This window comes from Solanum dulcamara, chromosome 3 (genome assembly GCF_947179165.1).
Source record: "Solanum dulcamara chromosome 3, daSolDulc1.2, whole genome shotgun sequence".
In the NCBI taxonomy this organism is placed as follows: domain Eukaryota; kingdom Viridiplantae; phylum Streptophyta; class Magnoliopsida; order Solanales; family Solanaceae; genus Solanum; species Solanum dulcamara.
The window spans coordinates 3,242,641-3,258,403 of record NC_077239.1 but is presented as its reverse complement, the minus strand read 5'-3'; the positions used below and the strand labels follow the sequence as shown (position 1 = coordinate 3,258,403).

The 15,763-nt window shown below is 36.9% G+C and overlaps 1 long non-coding RNA gene across 1 annotated transcript; it reads left to right on the top strand.

Moving 5' to 3' along the window:
* Positions 1 to 1,968: 1,968 nt before the first annotated feature.
* On the top strand, positions 1,969 to 15,615 carry LOC129881450 (uncharacterized). The gene is made up of 3 exons (XR_008765580.1): positions 1,969 to 2,322; positions 13,653 to 13,837; positions 13,919 to 15,615. It is a non-coding gene; the product is annotated as an uncharacterized LOC129881450 (long non-coding RNA).
* The last annotated feature ends 148 nt before the right edge of the window (positions 15,616 to 15,763 follow it).

Sequence of the window (15,763 nt, the reverse complement as noted above, 5' to 3'; positions counted from 1 at the left end):
GCAGTAAACATGAATTAACAGTTAAAAATATGCATATAAAAGTAAGTATAACTGCTTATAAATAATTTCCTTTTTTTTGGTACAAATGTTCTTTTTCCAAAAAAATATATATTTAGGCCCCATAAATTGTGTACAAAAACCTTTAAAAAACAAAAACTAAATTTCTGAATTTGTATTAAGAAATTCATTAAATAGGTATAAGTTATTAATTTTGAACCTAATTAAAATTTTAAATTTATAAACTTCAAATTCATTCATTGTAAGTTATTAATTTTGAACTCAGTTAAAATTTTAAATTCATAAAGTTCAAATTCTGGCTCGCCTGAGCTGTTGTTCACTTTCAGTTTGAGCTGCAGATTTCACAAGGTGTTTCATAAATTGCCCTAGAGAGAAACTCAAAATATAAGTTACCTTGATTTTGACAACTTAGTATATTTATGTACGTGCAATTTGATATTGTTGTTATTCAGGCATGGATGAAAATGTCTGATATGATCTGAAGTGCAGCATTTCTGCTTTTTTGGATCCAGAAAACTGTGGTAATAAGCTTTCTCAATTGTATTTCTAGGTTAATAGTAATGTTTTTTCTGTAAATCAGAATCCTCATATTGTGTTTGCGTTAGAAACCTTATACTATAAAGTAACAGTTGATTACGATTTATCAGGGTTCTCATACTGCTGTTTTTAAGTGAGAAGGACCTTTTCTACATGGTGTTAATATGATCAATCTTTATCTTTTGTAGTTGCTAGTCAATTGACTGATATATTAGACATACTGCAACTTATACTGCATTGTATTTTTTTTTTTATAACCGTGGTGTTCGGGTTAGCTTGCGCACACCTCGACTAATTATACGGGATACATGTCAGATCACCTTCCACCAGCACCAATATCAGATAACTCTGTCCACTAAGGATAGAACAAATGAGAAGAAATCACCTAATGTTTTTCTCTGTTGGGAATTGAATCTGAGACCTCATGGTGTTCAACTCATGTTATTGACCTCTAGATCACACCCTGGGTGCATCTGTATTCTTTAGTAGTTATTTTTATTAGTTGGAACTTAGGAAGAACTTCTCATGCTTTAGTTGTATAGATTGTTTCATGAGCCTATTGTTTAAATGAAATGCGTCAACTAACCTACTCGAATAGATTATTAGATATTACACAATGGAGCGTCTCAACTTTTAAGAAACGGTTATTTGAATTAAAATGCTAATTAATTAGCTCATAACTATGTTTTTCAAAAAGGAATTGAGATGATGATAGCATATAATGAACCAGTTTCCAAATGAAACGGTAAGTGAATCCATAATAGGATTCTAGATTGGATGTTATGACTTCATGAGCTTTTTGTTAAAGAATCAGATGTCTATAAATGTTGAAAATGAGTTGGATTGCCAAAGATTAGCTCGTTAGTCATCGTATGTTTGAACTCTTGTTAAATGCTCTTATTTTGATAAAATTCATATGACTGCTTTTGACTGAACCCTTCTTGTTGTATTGTTTGTGGGAATTAAAAGCAAAAGAATATGTTCATACCATCAGATGTTGAAAGGGTGTTATGAACTTGCCTGGGTAATTTTATCACTCTGGATATCAATATTTTATATTTGTAAACCAGATACGGGTAAAGTTGCTGCCATGTGACCAGGAGGTCACGTGTTTAAGCCTTGGAAACAGCCTCGAGTAGAAATGCAAGGTAATACTGCGTAAAATAGACCCTTATGGTCGGGCCCTTCCCCGAACCCTGCGCATAGCAGAAACTTTAGTTCACCGGGCTGCCCTTTTTAAACCAGATACAAATCAGTTACATACTTCAAATCAGCCTTCCTACTGCTAATAGCGGCCTAAGATATAGAGTAACTGTATGAAATGTACTACTGATGACTTCTGACGAATTATTATATCAAAGCTTTTTTTTTTTTATGACAAAGGAAAGCTGCAGCCACTACTCAGCCACTACTCATATGCAATATCTCGCAAACCACATAGGAGAGGTAACCCGCAATACGCAATACGCAACTAGGCAAGCCCTATGCGACTAACTCGATCCAGAAGGCAAACCCTTGCTTTTGAAGGTGTGTTATCATCTTTCTTCAAAAAAAGGAAGAAGAAAAAAGTACGTCTTACATTGATGCATAAGAGCCCCAGTGTTATGAGCTATACTTGAATACAAATAGTGAGATTTCCTTCTGCTTTTATCTGCCTCTAAGATATTTTCCACCAGATGATTTTCGAAAGAACAGCTCCACTAAGCAAATTGGACAGGAAGTGGATGAAGAGTTACAAGTAGTGAAGAAATCACTCATTGTTCTAAGGTTAGTTATTTGTTTGATTTAGGAAAAATTATTTGATTTTAACACTATTTTAGTTGTGAAGGTTACAAATATTCCCAATTTTGGGGGAAAAAAATTATAGAGGAATGTTGTATCGAAGAATCCGATTTCAGTTTAAATTATCTATGTGAATGAAATTAAGGTATATACTTTGAGCTTGAATGGTTATGGTATCTTGTAAATGGCATGAAATTAAAAAATTCATTTCTGAAAGAAAAATGTCTAAAAAACTTTTCCGATGTTATAGTAGGAAACATCAACAACATACCCAGTATAGTCCATAAGTAGGATCTAGGGAGAGTAGAGTGTACACAAACCTTACATCTACCTTGTCAGGTAGAGAAGTTATTTCCGGAAGACCCTCGGGTCAAAGAAAGCAAAGACACAATATTTAAAGACATAAGCGATAGTAGGACCATAAGAAAGTAGAGGCATACTAGACAACAAGTAGTAATAGAAAAATAATAAGAATATGGACGTAGTAAATAAAATATCAAAAATAATACTAATACTCCTAGATGTAGAAATCAAGCGCAAAACTCTTTACTACTAGCCTGCTACCCGAGTCCCCGACCTCTACACCCTCGTATCAAAGTTCATGTCCTCGGTTAGTTGAAGGCTTGCTATGTTCTGTCTAATCACCTCTCCCCAATACTTCTTCGGCCTACTCCTTTACCTCTCCTAAGTCCTCCATCGTCAACCTCTCGCACCTCACTGGGGCGTTCGTTCATCTCCTCTTGACATGCTCAAACCATCTCTGTCTAGACTCCCGCATCTTGTCCGTCATGGAAGCCACTTCCACCTTGGACTGAATATCTTCATTTCTGATCACATCTCTCCTTGTAAGCCCATACATCCATCTTAACATCCTTATTTCCACATCTTTCATCTTTTGAACATGAGAGTTATAATTCCTTTGTGAACTTACCTTTAAGTCTTAGTGGCACCTTTTTATCACATAAGACACCAGAAACTAGACTCTATTTCAACCACCCGCACCAATGTGATGTGCGACATCCTTGACAATCTCTCTATTACCTTGGGTAATAGCCCCCAGGTACTTGAAACTCTCTTTCTTGGAGATGGCTTGAGAATCCAACCTCACTTCCACATCTGCTAGACGAGGCACATCACTAAACTTACACTCCACGTCTCAGTCGGAAAAGGACTATTATATAATTCTGTTTTGACATGGACTTCATACCATGTTGACATTTGTAGTAACTGTGAATATGAATGGTGGGATATGCTAGTTTGGTTCCAAATCTCTATAATCTACTAGCTAACAATTATGCCTTGAACAGCCTTAGTAGCCTGGGTAGTAATAATGATCGGTCCATTATGTGATTCGCTACTCCATAAAAGAGACAATAAAGACAAAATCTTTTAGGTTTACCTGCAAATAGAGTATTAGGTCTAGTTCAGAGATTACAGAACTGTTGAGACTAGGATTGTTTTCATGAATTTGATGGCTTAGTAAGAAGTTATAGATGCGCACATTATTGTTAGAGCGATGGTTAGGGAAAAAGGCTCAAGTCTCTTGTTTAGGATGCAAAATACTTAGAGGATTTTGTAGCTCAAACAACAACAACATACCCAGTGAAATCCCACAAAGTGGGGTCTGGGGAGGGTAGAGTATGCAGACCTTACTTCTACCTCGTGGAGGTAGAAAGACTGTTTTCGAAAGACCTTTAGCTCAAGTGAACAAATCAAAGTATTAATGAAAAAGAAAAATGACAGTGAAGAAAATGTGGTAGCTAATAGAAAAGCAGCGTAGAGCGTACATGCAGGGAACAATAACATCAACAAAATAGTGCGATCACTTAAACATAATAAACAACATATTGTAACAAATAACAAAAGCAAGAAACTATATGAATAAGACAAATACTACCACCAATCCTAATCCCGTCGAAAATCAAGACGATACTCAACTACCTACTAACCTTCTACCCTAATCTGCAACTTTCATACCCTCTTATCTAAGGTCATGTCCTTAATAAGATAAAGTTGTATCATGTCCTATCTAATCACCTCTCTCCAATACTTTTTTGGCCTACCTTTACCTCTCCTCTTCAGTCTTCACATGCCCAAACCATCACAGTCTCCCTTCCCTTATCTTATCCACCACAGAGGTCACTCCCACTTAGTCTTGGGTATCATCATTCTTAATCTTTTCACTTCTAGTATGCCCACACATCCATCCCAACAGCTTCATTTCTGTAACTTGCATCCATCGCAGAGTTCTTGACCCGCCAATATGCCGCCCTATACAACAACGTTGGTGTAACCACCACTCTATAAAACTTACCTTTAAGTTTTGGTGGTACCTTTTTATAATATAAGACTTTAGGTGCAAGCTTCCATTTCATCTACTTTGCACCAATACATGTGTGACATCATCGTCAATCTCCCCATTTATTTGGATCAAAGATCCAAGATACTTAAAACTGTCTCTCTAAGTTGTAGGGACAACTTGTGTATCAAGTCTCACTTCCACGCCTGCCTCATATGTTGCATCACTGAATTTGTACTCCAAATATTCTATTTTGGTCTTGCTTAACTTGAACCTTTTTTGACTCCAGAGTTTGCCTCCATACCTCTAATCTAGCGTTAACTCTGTTGCGTGTCTCATCAATCAATATTTTTCATCTGCAAATAACATATATCATGGCACCTCACCTTGAATATGCCACATCAATTCATCCAACACCAACGTAAAAGAAACAGGCTAACTACTAATCCCTGGTGCAACCCCATCTCGACTAGGAAGTGCTCTGAGTCTCCTCCCACCGTTCTTACTCGAGACTTGGCTTCATCATTTCCTTCATCACCCTAATGTAAGCCACTTTTTATACCTCTAGCCTCTAGGCATCTCCATAGAATTTCCTGGGGACTTTGTCGTAGGTCTTCTCTAGGTCAATGAACACTGCATGTAAGTCCCTATTCCTGGCCCTATATTTTTCCACCAGTCTCCTCACAAGATGAATAACTTGTGCAGTTGATCGCATGAAGCTTAACTGGTTCTCGTAAATGCTACTTAAAACATTAGAGATCATTAAACCTATCATTACGCAAGTTTGTATAAGAATTTTCCTTCAAACCATGCTTGGAGCCTAGAGGCGTGCATACAACCATGTACTCATTCTCATCCTTCCCATCTCTACCTATAAGAGAGAAAGTTAATGTGACCCAGTTCCAGAAATCCGTCTGCAAGTACTTGAAGATCAATGTGATATTTGCTACACCAAGAGGAATAGGTATTTTCCAGTTCAAGAACTTGTAACATATGGTCATCTTTCTGGCAGATGATACTAATGGCATTTCAAACTTCCAAAGTACATCCATCCCTTCTTTTGGATGGTATTGGGTATGAATAAAAAGTTCCCATATCAACATCAAAATAGAAAGAAGACCAAATTAATATGAGTACTGAACTTTGAAAATTCCCGGCCATGAAAAAAAATCACAAACTAAGGGTATCACATCCTCAACAATAATGTCCAACAGGAATGAGAAAAGGAACATGTGAAGCCAACCAGATCTCCTCCAGTAGGTGTAGCCACAATACTTCCATTTTTCTCCTCAGTAATAAGCCTTGGAACGTGATCAATGATGCCAAACTCCTGCCAGCCTCAATTCTTTCTTCCGTGAATTGTTCCTTGGAAAACCTTATTGCTTCATCAACCACGTCATCCATGCTATCCAACCAATCTCCATGAGTCCATTCTGATTTTGGATCCTATTTAGTTGGAGTTTCTTCCTTCTTCCTCGAACATGAGCAAGGAAGAGCTTAGTATTACTGTCCCCATCTTGGAACCAAGATATATTGGCCTTTTGTCCTGAAAATTCTTCAATTGCAAGGTGCTTAGTCAAGTGCTTGCACCTTGTGCAAGCTTTTTCTATTCAGTTGTGATTGAATGAGTTCAAATTGAACCTCATGAACTTTATTAGTGTCCCCCAGTGTGGCCTTAATCCACCCTCTCAAAGCTTGCTTAACATTCTTCAATTTGTGATGAAAGGTGATGAAGAATTGCCTTGTACATGTGTCCTCCAATGCTGCCTCTCTAAGTCATGGAAAGTTTCATGCTTAGCCCAAAAATTCAAGAATTTAAAGGACCTTCGAAGTTGAGTATCATCCAAGCTACAGGATATTATCAAAGGAGCATGCTCTGGGTCCTTCTTGATCAAGTGTGTGACCTATAAAATAGGGAGCAAATGTTGCAATTCTGAGTTTCGTGAACACCTATCCAGCCTCTTGATAGGTTTAGAGTTTCTTTTATTAATCCTAACACCGAGGCTTCCACCTTCCGTGGTTGTGGGTGGTCTGACATAGACCCCTACCATGTATATTAATAATCAACAAAACAAGAGTACAAAGGAGGGAGACATAAACCTTACCTCCAATCTTATGGTGGCATACTAGTTGACTACCTTACTAAAGGCTATAAACCAGTAAACATATACTAAAGAAGGTAGAAAAGTAAACCTAGCAACTATGCATGTGTTGTACATGCGTCTGCTATGAAGGGACTCTGAATCTTGTGAATTAGAGTTTCGGACTCTGTCTTTTCCTGCCCGATGTTTCATGACACTGACTTGGTTTTTCTTTTGGCTGACCAAAGAAAAAAGACATCAAGAGAAGATTTCAAGGAAATAACTTAACAACTTTGTCTGATTCCATGTTGACCGAAAAGAGAGGAGTGTTGTAGAATGAGAAGAAGAACAAAAAAACTTTGGAATCACTAAGCTTGTTTATTTTCTCAAGCTATTGGAAATTTTAGTAGTGATGTACATATGCTCAAGAATAGGGAGTAATACAAAGAAAACAAATGACGGGCGGAATTTTTTTCCAAACTGATTATATTGTTTACTAACTGATATGAATTTCCTCAATTGATATTATAGTGTGTTTACAATAAACTTAACTTATTCTAACATATTCAACAAGTCTATACCATCGTAATTTATTTCTCTCTTTCTATTAATCTATTTTTCTCTTAGCATATCTTAGGTCTTTCTCAAACGTCCATGGCAATATTTTATTTATCATTCCTTTTTCCGGCTTTTTCATCATCCATCTTGACTTTCTTGCTTTACCATTGATTATCTTATGGAAGTCTTACTCTTTAATATAAAATTATGTACTTCAGAGCATAGCTTCTTCTGTTATTTGTCTAAAATGCTTTTCTTAGAGAAATGATTTTTTATGACAGAAATAATTTGATCTACCTAGCTCATCATACTTTAAAACACCTTTGGAAACTCATCTTTTGTCGTACCATCTTGATATAAATACTGGAGTTTCATGATTCATATTTTTCTTGACCCTCGATATTGATTATCCTTAAATCTTTTCTACTGTTCATACTAATATTACAATCTTAAGTGGGTGTGAATCTTAGAGACTAGAGTTCAAATTCCCAGATAGACAAAAACAATAGGTGATTTTTTTTCCATCGGCCTAAGTTTGTAGAACAATTACTCCTTACCTGTGCTTGTGGGCGATTACAAGTATCCTGTGGAATAGTAAAGGTACGTGCAAGCTAGCTCAGACGCCATTGTTTGAAAGAATAAAAGAACACGATTACAATGAGTTTATTCTCCTATTTCATCTACTAAGACGCTACAAGTGACTTATATAGAGAACTACAGCTGCCATATACTCTATTAGTTCATCCTTAACAACTTTAAAAAGGGAGTGAGGCAGGACTTAGAGTTGAAAGCTGGGTTAACCTAGAGGACAGGCAACTGAATTTACATGAATGTTTTGTTGCTTCTCATTCTATGATTCATTGTCTTCAGGCTTGAACAATCGAGTAGCTTTTTGGTCAGTGAGTGCCTTAAGTCTTAAATATTAAAGTTATAGTGTTGCTATAATTCTATTAAAAACACTGCAAGATTAAATGTACTCTGGATACAAATACAACCCTGTGAGAGTTTACCAGAGACGCATATAACCATATTCTGAATATCTATTTCTTCCAATCTGCCTTACAGCAAATACTTGGTAGTACAATATTATTATACATTAGTTGGACTTCTTGTGTAGTCTCTTCAATGAGTAGACAAATTGTTTAACTCAGATGGAATCTTTTCTAGTTTGAGTTACTGAACCTCTGGCATCTCTTATAGCCTAGCTGTGGCTGCAAGAGGTGGAAAGGAAACAGTAGACACTGAAAGGAAAACAAATGGTCAACAATTGCTGCACAAAAGTGTCAACAATTGTTGCCTCCCTTTATCATACTTTTTGCAAACGTTAGACATTTCAAACGCGTTTTCAAAATAATTTTATGCATTTTCATTCTCCTATAAATAGAAGGCCTCTTGCCCTCATTTAGATCATTCCAGAAAGAGAGAGTAAGAATACAAAGAGAGTTATACACCAAGATAAATATTGTAGTCTTCAGTGTCCTCTTTAGTAGCTGTTCCTTTTACAAGAGAGAAGTGTTAATTGTTGTTTTCTCCTTGTATTTGAGAGCAGTGTACTCCATATTTTAATAGTGAGATCCTTCTACCCCATGGTTTTTTCCTCTATCAGTTAGAGGGTTTCCACGTAAAATTCTCGTGTCCAATTTATTTTATATTGATTATCATATAAAACTTTAGTTGTGGTGCTTCCCCCCCTCCCCCAATAGTGGTATCATAGCCCTCGGTTATTCTATCTGTTTTATGCGAAGGTACTATTTGTGAATAATAAAATTTTCGTGAATAGTAAATTCGGTGAATAGTACTATTCATGTGAATAGTAAATTTCGGTGACGGTACAGTTTGTCACGATTGTTCACAAAAACATTCAGAAACGATCTAGAAGGGTGTGGAGCAAATAACAATGTCGATTACAACAAAGTTTGATATTGAAAAATTCAATGGGATAAATTTCTCATTGTGGAAAATGAAAATAAAAGTGATATTGAGAAAAGACAATTGCTTAGCTGCAATTGAAGGCAGGCCCACAGACTTTGTTGATGACAGCAAGTGGAACGACATAGACAGCAACGCAGTTGTTGATCTACACTTGGCACTAGCTGATCAAGTATTGTTTAGTGTGGTGGAAAAACGGACGGCGAAGGAAATATGGGATACTCTTACAGGGTTGTATGAGGCCAACTCTTTGCATAATAAAATCTTCTTAAAAAGAAGATTGTATACTCTTCGAATGACAGAGTCCATGTCAGTTACTGAACACATCAATACTTTGAATACTCTGTTTTCGCAACTTACAACAATGGATTGCAAAATAGAGGGGACTGAACGTGCGGAGGTTCTACTTCAAAGTCTGCCTGACTCGTATGATCAACTCATCATCAACCTGACAAATAATACAGACAGTCTAGTTTTCGATGAAATTGCAGTCGCTGTTTTGGAAGAAGAAAGTCGGCGCAAAAATAAGGAAGACAGACAAGTAAGTTCGCAGCAAGCTGAAGATTTGATGATGGTGAGAGGAAGACCAGCGGAACGTGGCCCCAGTGGGAGTCACAATCATGATAGATCACAATCAAGAAGTAAGAAGAATATCAAGTGCTACAACTGTGGCAAGAAAGGGCACTTCAAGAAAGATTATCGGTTCAAAAAGAAGAGTGAACACCCTGATCCATAAAATGCTCAAGGGAATGTTGCATGTACCTCGGATGATGGCGATATTTTATGTAGTGAGGCAATATCAAATAATGAAGGCAGAAAATATTTCGCTGATGTCTGGATCATGGACACAGGAGCAACATGGCATATGACTTCCCGGAGAGAATGGTTCCATCAATATAATCCTATCTCAGAAGGGTCTGTATTCATGAGAAACGATCATGCTTTGGATGTTATTGGTATTGGGTACATCAAAATAAAGATGTATGATGGCACGGTACGCACCATCTAAGAGGTACGACATGTAAAAGACTTGAAGAAAAATCTATTGTCTATAGGGAAACTAGATGATAATGGATGTTCATATAAGACTCATGGTGGAGTCATGAGATTATCCAAAGGAGCGCTTGTAGTGATGAAAGCGGAAAAACTTGTTGTAAATCTATATTTGCTTAAAGGTGAAACACACCAAGAAGGAGAAGCATCAACTGCGTCAGCAAGTTCATTTGAAGAATCAACGATGATGTGGCATCTTAAACTTGGCCATATGTCGGAACGAGGTTTGAAGATTCTTGCTGAGCAAAAGCTTCTTTCAGAACTCAAAAAGGTTACACTGCCCTTTTATGAGCATTGTGTTACCAGTAAGCAAAATAGACTGAAGTTTAGCAGTTCATCTGCTAAAAGCAAGGAAATACTAGATATGGTCCACTCTGATGTCTGGCAAGCATCGGTAGAGTCTCTAGGAGGAGCGAAATATTTCGTGTCATTTATCGACAATTACTCTAGGAGAAGTTAGGTGTATCCAATCAAGAGGAAGACAGATGTTTTTTCAGTTTTCAAATAGTTCAAAGCGCGGGTGGAACTTGAATTTTAGAAAAAGATCAAGTGTTTGAGGACAGATAATGGAGGAGAATACACTGGTTATGAATTTAATAACTTCTATAAACAAGAAGGTATTAAACGGCAGTTCACGATGGCATATACTCCACAACAAAATGAAGTAGCAGAGCGGATGAACAGAACCCTGTTAGAACGGACAAGAGCTATGTTGGCAACTGCAGGGTTGGAAAAACCATTTTGGGCAAAGCAGTCAAAACCGCTTGTTATGTGATCAATCAGTCACCATCAACCGCAATTGATCTAAAAACGCCAATGGAGATGTGGACAGGAAAACTAGCTGATTATTCTCGCTTACATATATTCGGAAGTCCTGCTTATGTTATGTACAACACCCAAGAAAAATCGAAGTTGGTTTTAAAATTCAGGAAATGCATTTTCTTAGGGTATGTTGATGGAGTCAAGGGGTATCGCTTGTGGGATCTCACAGCCCGCAAGGTGGTAATAAGCAGGGATGTTGTATTTGTTGAAAATAAGATACAAGCAAAATAAGGTAGCACTTCAAAAGAAAAATTAGAGACTACTACAGTTGAAGTTGAAGAAATAGAAGAAGTTCCAGTTTCTTCTGAAACAGCACTAGAGCACTAAGAACAAGAGCAAGCTGAGATCGAAACTCCACAAGTTCGACGGTCAACTAGGGAGAAAAGAGAATCATCTTGACACTCAGATTATTCTATGGAGAGTAATATTGCATATTGTCTACTAACAGAAGATGGAGAACCTTCAACTTTTCATGAGGCTATGAAAGACCAAGAATCATCTTTGTGGGTGGCAGCAATACAGGAAGAAATTGAAGCTCTTCATAAAAATAAAACATGGGATCTTGTTCAATTACCACAAGAAAGGAAGTCTATTGGAAACAATGGGTCTACAAGATCAAACGCAATGGTAATGATCAAGTGGAGAAGTATCGTGCAAGATTAGTGGTGAAAGGATTCGCTCAGAAAGAAGGTATAGACTTCAATGAGATATTTTCTCCGGCGGTTCGACTCACAACAATTCGAGTGGTCCTGACGATATGTGCTATATTTGACTTGTACTTGAAGCAGTTAGATGTTAAAACTGTATTTCTTCATGGAGAGCAAGATTGAAGTTTTCACCAGAAATCTCTGTAAAAAAAAGAACGTTGTAACTTGAAGAAGATATTTACATGCTCCAACCAGAAGGTTTTGAAGAACAGGGAAAAGAAAACTTGGTTTGCAGGTTGAAAAAATCTCTATATGGTCTCAAACAGGCGCCGAGATGTTGGTATAAGAGATTTGATTCCTTCATTATAAGCATTGGATACAACAGACATAGTTCAGATCCTTGTGTTTATTACAAGAGATTTGGTGATGAAGATTTTGTTATTTTGCTGTTGTATGTTGATGACATGTTGGTATCAGGCCTCAACAAAGATCGTCTCACAAATTTAAAGGCACAATTGGCTAGGGAGTTTGAAATGAAGGACTTGGGACTAGCAAACAAGATTCTGGGATGCGAATTCACGAGACAGAAATAATAGGAAGATTTGGCTTTCTCAAAAGAACTACTTGAAGAAAATCTTGAGACACTTCAAGATGCAAGACTGTAAGTCAATTGCTACCCCACTTCCTATTAATTTTAAGTTATCCTCAAGTATGATTCCTAGCAATGAAGCAGAGAGGATGAAAATGTCTCGAGTATCGTATGCATCAGTAGTGGGAAGTTTAATAGTCGCCATAGTATGTACAAGACCTGACATTGCACAAGCAGTGAGAGTGGTTAGTCGATACATGGCTAATCCTGGTTGAGAGCATTGAAATACTACTAAGAGGATCCTGAGATATATCAAGGGTACCTTAGATGTTGCAATGTGTTATGGAGGATCAGTTTTTACTGTTAAAGGTTTTGTAAATTCAGATTATGCAGGTGATCTTGATAAAAGCAAGTCCACCACAGGTTATATGTTTACTCTTGCTGGAGGAGCTATAAGCTGTGTTTCAAAACTGCAATCTATCGTGGCTACATCTACGACGGAAGAAGAATATGTAGCAGCTACACAAGCTAGCAAAGAGGCAATATGGATGGAGATGTTACTGAAGGAGCTCGAGCACAAACAAGAGAAGATTGCACTATTTTGTGACAGTCAGAGCGCTTTGCATCTTGCAAAGAATCCGTCATTTCATTCAAGGACAAAGCACATACGAGTTCAGTATCACTTTGTTCGTGAGAAAGTGGAAGAAAGCAGTGTGGATATTCAGAAAATTCACACTAATGACAACCTGGTAGATATGTTTACGAAGCCGATCAACAGTAACAAGTTCATATGGTGTCGATCTTCTATTGGCCTAGCAAAAATATAATATTGCAGTAATTGGGTAGAAAGAATGGTGTGAAAACTTAATTGATTCTCAATTAAATCTTCAAGTGGGAGAATGAAAGGAAAACAAATGGTCAACAATTGCTGCACAAAAGTGTCAACAATTGTTGCCTCCCTTTATGACTTTTTGCAAATGTTAGACATTTCAAACGCGTTTTCATTCTCCTATAAATAGAAGGCCTCTTGCTCTCATTTAGATCATCCCAAAAAGAGAGAGTAAGAATACAAAGAGAGTTATACACCAAGATAAATATTGTAGTCTTGAGTGTCCTCTTTAGTAATTGTTCCTTTTACAAGAGAGAAGTGTTAATTGTTGTTTTCTCCTTGTATTTGAGAGCAGTGTACTCCATATTTTAATAGTGAGATCCTTCTACCCCGTGGTTTTTCTCCTCTATCAGTTAGAGGGGTTTCCACGTAAAATTCTCGTGTCCAATTTATTTTCATATTTATTGTCATATCAAACTTTAGTTGTGGTTCTTCCACCTCCAAACAGACACTATGACCAGCATTGCAGCGAGTTTACATGACAAGAGCGTCAACATATAAAGATGCACATAAAGGTTTCATAGTGGGATATCAAGAAGGTATTCAACAAGTCATGGAGAAAAATAAGGACTCTAAATTGCATAAGAACACTTATGCACCTGAAGGACAAACTTAACCTCCGAAATAAAAGTTGTGAGTTTTCTAATATGCTCTATTTGCACTTAATCTTTAGACTTGTATATAATTACTGATGCTGTTGTGGTTTGCTTTCAGTATGTAGTGGGAAAATAGGGGAAAGAGATAACATCGGAAATGGTCAACGTTCAGCTCATTGAGGGTCTTGTTTATAAAAGTGATTTGGCTTGACATCAATTGAACCTCAATGTGTAAGGTCAAGATCAAATACATAAGTCTATCTAATGTGCTTCTTCACCAAATGCATGTGGGAAAGGAGTTGTTATTTGAGCTTTTTAGTTGCTTTTTGGAGTAATTGGTGGCTTGAAGTGAAATCTGTAGTTTGATTTCAACTTTTCAAGTTTGGATGGAGGAGGCAGGACTAGACTAAAACAGGTCAGGTGAGCCAGGACTGGATGTAAGATAGTTGAAAATGACTTCCACCGAAATATTGCCTTCTATTTGGTACTTTATTCCACATAATATGTGCTGCGGATTCAAAAGCAAAAGCATATAATGATTTAGCCCTTGAATCTATCATCAAGGTGTCTCGCTCGGTGTCTAGAGTCTCCTCTGATAAAGTTTGTACATCTCTTGCCATCTTTATTTGACTTTTAATCAGCTCTCCATTAAGATAGTCTCAGCACTTGTAGTTCCGGACCCATCTGTGACTGTTTGTGGGTGTTCTTATTAGGTATATGTTGGCAGGGTCATGGAATTGGCCGCTTAAATGAAATCTGTCAAGCACATGGGTCTTCATTTGGAGCTCATTGTTATAAGAATCTTCTACCATGTCCGATAAATGATAACTCTATCATCGTCGTGGATCCTACATAAGACTGAATCAGGAATTATTCTATGTTTCCTTAGTGCACGTACTGTGATTTTGGCCTTGTTCTCGATGGCTAGCTTCAATTATTATATGTGTGAAATAGTTGCAAATACCGAATACCAAGCCATGTGATTTCATTATCCTATCCTAAATTAAAGTTGCTTATAGTAAGAGTTGTCTAGGTACTTTCTCTTAGCTAAGCTTACCATCCTCTTAATATATCTGATTAAAAAGACACAATTTGATCCACTTGCAGGTAAAAAATGTAAGAACATACTACAAAATGTAGAGCTTGAGGAAAACTAATGGAAGAAAATGGTCCATTCTGTTATTAGATGTATTTTGTTACTGTGGTAATTGACTATTGTTGCAAGAGGGGTCCCTTTAATCTTGTGATAAGCCACCACCTCTAATTTCTATGTGTATCTTGTGACATCCTCCCACTTGCAGGAGCACTAAAATCTTGCTGAGAGTCAGTAGAAGTCAATGGGGTATCTTTTTTTCTTGATTCTTAATGGTCCACTGTTTGACATAAAAAAGTAGTACTAATACTCATCTAACTTTTCATCTTTTGGTTGATTTTATTCTAGGCATAGTGTCAAAATTCTAACAATTCATTTGCAACTAGTGTTTTGGACATGTGACCAGAATGAAAAGCCTGCATCCTGTGCTATATGGAAAGTGATTGACATGCTTCCAAAGCCGTTTTCATGTTTCATTTGCGGTGCCTTTGTCTTCATTTTCTTCCAAAGTAAGCGCTTATTACTCCGTAAGAATTTCGCAGAAAAACATGGACACATATCTCACGATTCAGCTACAGTATACGCGTTTACCTAAAACGTAAATGTGATAGTATTTTGGAGTGATTGGTTGCTGGATAATGCATGAATGTAGTCATATATCCTGATAAAACACTAGAAAATGTGAAATATAGGATGGTTTCTAATGACAATATTGGAATTATCAGCAGATAATAACTGGCCATCTTGCTACATCTTTTAATTTTTAATCTGTCATCTTTGTATGTTTGCATATTTTCTTTTGGTAGAACTTAAGGGATACAAAAAAAAAATGAATCTTGGACCTAGTTCAACTCTAAAGCTAATTGTGAG